General features: G+C 34.3%; 1 pseudogene across 1 annotated transcript; it reads left to right on the forward strand.

Moving 5' to 3' along the window:
• Positions 1–2,583: 2,583 nt before the first annotated feature.
• LOC307053804 (transcription initiation factor IIB-like) lies at positions 2,584–4,293 on the forward strand (annotated as a pseudogene). Its single transcript has 2 exons — positions 2,584–2,587; positions 3,327–4,293. The product of its transcript is annotated as a transcription initiation factor IIB-like (transcript).
• The last annotated feature ends 2,874 nt before the right edge of the window (positions 4,294–7,167 follow it).

Below are 7,167 nucleotides of genomic sequence, written 5' to 3' on the forward strand. Positions count from 1 at the left end.
GGTTTTTTTTTTTTTTTTTTTTTTTTTGAGGTATGCGGGCCTCTCACTGTTGTGGCCTCTCCTGTTGCGGAGCACAGGCTCCAGATGCGCAGGCTCAGTGGCCATGGCTCACGGGCCCAGCCGCTCCACAGCATGTGGGATCTTCCCGGACTGGGGCACGAATCCGTGTCTCCTGCATCGGCAGGCGGACTCTCAACCACTGTGCCACCAGGGAAACCCCAGGGGCTGTTTTATAGTAGTGGTGTTGAGCCCTGAAAGTGTGGCTCCAGTGTCAATTAGGACTGGAAGAGATTCATCCCTGATCTGGAGAAATGTAAGTTTCCAGGGAGCAGAGTATAAAAAGGAAGAATGAATATTTATTTTTAAAAAAATATGTAAATTTAGTAACATGAAAACACAGGAAGTAACATGAGGAACATCAAAAACATAAGCTTAGAACCCTGCCATTCCACAGCTCCTGCTTTAAAAAATCATCCATAGGGCTTCCCTGGTGGCGCAGTGGTTGAGAGTCCGCCTGCCGATGCAGGGGACACGAGTTCGTGCCCCAGTCCGGGAAGATCCCACATGCCGCAGAGCGGCTGGGCCCGTGAGACATGGCCGCTGAGCCTGTGCGTCCGGAGCCTGTGCTCCGCAAGGGGAGAGGCCACAACAGTGAGAGGCCCGCGTAACAAAAAAAAAAAAAAAAAATCATCCATATAGAACCATGGTTTTGGACTAAAAATAATTCATTGATATTTCTTAATCTAACTCAATTATTTCAACTGAAAATGCCATGGTAAGTAATGTACAGAAAGTGCAAATGACATTTTCAGGAAATCTATTGGAATCGTTACTAGTATAATCACAGAAATTGAAAAGAAACTATATGTAAATTTGTCACAATTGTTTATTTTCAAAATATTTAGAAATAAATGCAAGTTTTTCTGAAAAAAAATCAAGAAGCCATGTTTTGTTATAGTAAAGTACACTCATGAAGGTGGTGTTTTTTAAACACCTTAAACCATGAGTCACAAAGAATCAAATAATTTTCACCTATAAAAAGTAAGCAGAAACTAGGAAAGAAATCAATTCAATTTACAAATTAAAACTACACAACCAATTAGATATATTCCACCAAGCATTTGGGGAATATTAAAAGAAATTAGGACTATAAATAGGGGGAAAGTAATGAGAGCTGACTGAACTCAGAAAATAAATAGAAGAAAAAATAAAAGTATATATGAAATAATGAATAAATTGTAAGTTTTCTTACAGTCAAGTACAATCAAATATATCTGAATGAAAACTTAATAAGGGCAATTAAAGAAAAACAGTGAAACAGCCAAAGGAATGATGTAAGGAAAGAAATAAAAAATGGACAGAGAGGGCTTCCCTGGTGGCGCAGTGGTTGAGAGTCCACCTGCCGATGCAGGGGACACGGGTTCATGCCCCAGTCTGGGAAGATCCCACGTGCCGCAGAGCGGCTGGGCCCGTGAGCCATGGCCGCTGAGCCTGCGCGTCCAGAGCCTGTGCTCCGCAATGGGAGAAGCCACAACAGTGAGAGTCCCGTGTACCACACACACACACACACAAATATATATATATATATATATATATATATATATATATATAACATATATAGATTTTAATGCACCAAATATTACAGCAATCACCTTTATAAAGAAAAAACTTGAAAAGCAATGAGATATAGATAGAAACACTATGAATAACAGAAATTAACAGCATTCTCATTATAAGAAAGATAAAGTAGGGAGAAATGATTAAAGATATATAAGAACTGAATGATATAATCAATAAAATAGATGTTATGAATATTAAATATATATATTTATATACTTTCACCATGAAAATAGAGAATATAACTTCTTCTTATTTGTTCATGAAACTTTATGTATTGTCATGAAGAAAATACCACTATGTTCCTTAAAGCAGAAGTGTTACAAACAGACTTTCTGATCACAGTGATATAATACTACAAGTTATCAACAACATAAAAGACCATTCCATCTTGAAGTTTTAAAGCTTTCTATTAGATAATTATTGGGCTAAAGTGTAACCTAACACTAAAAATCAAAAAATTCTTAGAAATATTACTGATGAATATTCTACATATCAAAATACATGGGAGTCATTTAAAGCAGCAATCAGATCAAACAGTCATAGCCCTAAATGTTTTTATCAGTGAAAATGAACATAAGTGAAAATAAATTAATTAGATTCCCAGTTTTCTTTAAAAAAAAAACTAGAAAAAGTAACCAAAAACCCCCCCAATGCTAAGTAAGATGAGGCATTTTAATATAAAAACAGGAATGAATGACATGGAAAAAATTGATTTTGTGTGAAAAATTTTACCAAAGAACATTAGCTAACTTAAGAAAAGTAAGGAAAAACAAATTTACAAAACAAATGTCAAGGGGAAACTAGGTATTGAAATGGGGAAAAGGGAAAAATTACGAGTGCTCTCATACGTTTCTTCAAATAAATCCATTTATAGGGAAATACAATTTACCAAAGCCATCCTCTTTAGAGATACAAAGCTTAAGTTTACTGATGTCTGCAGAAAACAACAGTTAAAGAGAAAAAATGGGTAGGAAAGGAACTACCCCACTCCCCCGCTGAAGTCAGGCCATATGAATTCAAAGGGAAAAATCTACAAAATCAGAAACCCAGTAGTTGCAATGTTTCATAAATTGGTTCAGAGTATTGAAATTAAAGGAAATCTTCCTATAATTTTTATGAAGTGTTACATTCATAAGCAAACCTAGTAAAAACAGTACCAGAAAAAGAATATTACTTATGAAATATCAATGCAAAGTATTAAATATAAGTTAATAAACTCAATATCCTATTATGAAAATGATTTACCATGACCAAGTGTAATTTATTCCAGAAATGCAAGATTTGTTTAATATTGTCAAATTATGAATATAATCTACCATATTCTTAGATATAAAGCTTTTGACAAAATTTAAATCCTATTTCTGGGGAAAAAACCTTCAAATAAGTAGAAATGTGTGTGTGTAAGGGTAAGATATATACTCTAAATATATTCTAACCGAATATATATAATATATGCTAAATCTTAAAGTCATCTTATGTAACATGTGAATACTAACTGCACTTCCACTAAGATTAGGAACAAGGAACCAGTGCCTGTTAAGAATCAACACTTTCTGGAGGCATTAGCCAATACAGTTAGACAAAATATATCAATTAGAATAATAAGAATTATAAAACAAGAATTAAACAGTCTCAGTTTATATGAAATAAGTTTATATATCCTAAGTATTTATGTTAAATCCCAGAAACTCAATATTAAAAACTAGGACTAGACAGTCTCTTCGTGTCTGAAGTGTGTCTGTTGTACCTGGTGGCTGGAATCACAGTGGCCGTGAAGGTGGCGTCTACCAGCCGTTTGGATGCTCTTCCAAGAGTCACATGTCCAAACCATCCAGATGCGATCTTAGTGGAGGACTACAGAGCTGGTGATATGATCTGTCCTGAATGTGGTCTGGTTGTAGCAACAAAAGATCCATCTCGAGTTGGAGATTCTCAGAATCCTTTTCTGAGTGATGGAAATTTGTCTACTATGAATGGCAAGGGTATAGGAGCTGCAAGTTTGGATGAATGTGGTAATTTTAAGTACCAGAATAGGGGAATCATAAGTAGTTCTGATTGGGCAATGATTAATGCATTCAAAGAAATCACTACCGTGGCAGACAGAATCAACCTCCCTCGAAATATAGTTGGTTGAACAAATAATCTATTCAAGCAAGCGTATGAAGAGAACAGCCTGAGGGAAGGGCTAATTATGCCATAGCTTCTGCTTGTCTCTATATTGCCTGCAGACAGGAAGGAGTTCCTAGGACATTTAAAGAAATATGTGCTGTATCACGAATTTCTAAGAAAGAAATCGGTCGATGTTTTAAACTTATTTTGAAAGCTTTAGAAACCAGTGTGGATTTGATTACAACTGGGGACTTCATGTCCAGGTTTTGTTCCAACCTTTGTCTTCCTAAACAAGTACAGATGGCAGCTACGCATATAGCCCATAAAGCTGTGGAGTTGGACTTGGTTCCTGGAAGGAGCCCGATATCTGTGGCAGCAGCCGCCATTTACATGGCCTCACAGGCATCAGCTGAGTAAAGGACCCAAAAAGAAATTGGAGATATTGCTGGTGCTGCTGATGTTACAATCAGACAGTCCTACAGACTAATCTATCCTTAGGCTCCAGATCTGTTTCCTACAGACTTCAAATTTGACACCCCTGTGGACAAACTACCACAGCTATAAATTGAAGCAGCTAATGTCAAACGCCTATGAACACTGAACTTTGCCTGTTGTACATAGCCTATGCAAAGTGCTGGATTGAGCCTTTAATAAGGAAAAACGAAAGACATGGTACACATTCCAGGGCTAAATATTAATTGCTTGGCCTTCTATATGTATATACTAGTGAAATATATTTAATGATTTAAATTTCTTACTGAATATGCTTTCTTATGTAGCAATCTAGGAAACTGTATTTTGGAAGATATTTGAAATTATGTAATTCTTGAATAAAATGTTTTTCAAAACTAAAAAAAAAAACTAAGACTAAAATAATAAAATAATTTTAAAGGTAGCATGTAATAAAATTAATATTTAGAAATCAATAGCTTTTATATACACAATAACTAGTTAGGGGACATAATATTAGGACAAATTATTTACAACAGCAAAAAGAAATAAGACAAGAAATAAGACAGCCATACAATTTTCCAAAGAAAGCAAGAATAGGGTCATTTATAACTTGAATATAGGGAAGTGTTCTCTAAAAGTGACTCAAAATAAAGATGTGATAAAGGAAATGATTGATAAATGATTACATAAAATTAATTTAAAAAGCTATTGTGTGGCAAAACAACAGAATAAAAAAAGATAACTAACTGGAGAAAATATTTGCAATATATATCACAGATGAAGGACTAACATCTCTAATATACAAATAAGTCCTAAATTTTTTAGGGAAAAAAAAAAAAACCCTCAAGAACCCCATAGGAAAAATGGAGAAAAGGTAAGAACAGGCAATACAAATAAAGAGGTAAAAATGGTTCTACACCCTATGACAGGATGTGCCACCTACTTCATAATTAGAGAAATACAAGTAAGCCCTACACTGAAATGACATATATATATATATATATATATGAAAGTGATATATGGAAACATTCTGTTGACAATACTTTAGAAAACAGATATTCATATGTTACTAATGGGAATGCAAGTATGAAGAGGAATTTGTGAATATGTAACAAAACTATATGTACATTTAGATTTTAACTAGCATTCCAATTCTGGGACTTTATCCTGAAAACATGCCTCTAACAATATGAAAATAGGTATTTCCAATATATTCATCACAGCAATATTTGTAATTGCAAAATATTGCAAACAGCCTAAGCACCCATTCACAGGATATTGGTTGAATAAACTATGGTATATCCATGTATTGTAGAAATATTCATCTATAAAAAGATCTGTTTGAACTGGTAGGGAATAATTTCTAGAATATATTGTTAGTTTAAAAAAAAAAGTAAAGCACAAAAGGGAATTTATAGTGTGTTAGCTTTTTATTAGAAGAAAAATAAGAAAGTAGTCATATCTGCTCATTTCTGTAAAACAAGTACAGGACAATTAAACCAGACAATAATAAGGTTGATGATTAAAAAGGATAGGATAGAATGGATGGAAAGGGTGGGTAGTTGAGATAGCATAGAATGTATGGGGGAAAGACACATTTAAGAGTATAAATTTTGCTTAGTTTTAACTTTTAGGTAATAGTTTTTCACATTCTCAAAAACAGATAAAATCAAGAAGGATAAGAAAAAACGGTATTATAAAAAAAAATCAGCCTAGGTTAATTTCAAATGATTGAAATAATCACACTGAAGGGAAAAAAAAAAACTAATCCAAGTAACTCTTGAACCTAATGTTTTATCCGCATATGATAGCACTGCCCTAATGAAATACCCATATATATTCATAGATCAACCTTTGGGAAAAAAAGTATATGTGATCTTGGAAGCAAAGATAAGGTTTTATTTAATCATCCAATGATAACTTTTGTTATATGCTGATATGTGTTTCCAGTTTCAGAAGAATGACTAAATTTATAAATTACATTTTATAGTATTTTTACCTTTCAAAACACATATGATACCTTAATCTGTGCAAGAACAAATAAAATAAAATTAATTTTAGTACTATGCACCAGGGCTTCCCTGATGTAAAGTGTTTGTGCCAGTTTTTTTTTTTTGTTGTTACATGGTAACAAGGGGTAACTGAATAAATTATTTAATAGATATGAAACATTATACTAATTGTATTCACTTAACTGCCTTTATGATGACTTTCATAAAAATATTTATGATATTTAAATAATCACCAAAATCTGTGATTGTCATTGAATGTTGAATTCAACTTATGCAGAGTGTATTTTCAAAGGTGTGAAAAAAGTAAGGCTTGGGACACTTTGTGGGGCAAAAGAAGACTTAGTGGATAAGTTTCAAAAAAAATAGGAATGGTGGGGCTTCCCTGGTGTCGCAGTAGTTGAGAGTCCGCCTGCCGATGCAGGGGACACGGGTTCGTGCCCCGGTCTGGGAAGATCCCATGTGCCGCGGAGCAGCTAGGCCCGTGAGCCATGGCCGCTGAGCCTGCGCCTCCGGAGCCTGTGCTCCGCAACGGGAGAGGCCACAGCAGTGAGAGGCCCGGGTACCGCAAAAAAAAAAAAAAAAAAAAAAAAAAAGAATAGGAATAGTGTACCACCAGGGGTTGATTGGCTAGAGGTAGATAGTAGTAATGCTACATATACCTTAACATAAAGTCATAAGGCCTTATGTTGATACAGGTCATAAAATTTACTGGTAGAAAACGCAGATATTACTGATTCTCGAAGTTCTCTGCTTAAAAATGAGGGGTTTTTTTAAAAGGTATATTTATGTACTTAACTGTCTCCCCAGATAAATGATAAATATTCCAGTCATACTTAAAATTAATTTTCTATAGGGTCATGAATTTTCTATGTATCTCTTCATAGAAATTCTTATGAATAATTTAGATATTAATACAGTCATAGTTTTTTATTTATAATAAATATTCCAGTCTGGGTCAAGATTTATTTGCTAT

Source organism: Hyperoodon ampullatus (assembly GCF_949752795.1).
Source record: "Hyperoodon ampullatus genome assembly, chromosome: 5".
NCBI lineage: Eukaryota > Metazoa > Chordata > Mammalia > Artiodactyla > Ziphiidae > Hyperoodon > Hyperoodon ampullatus.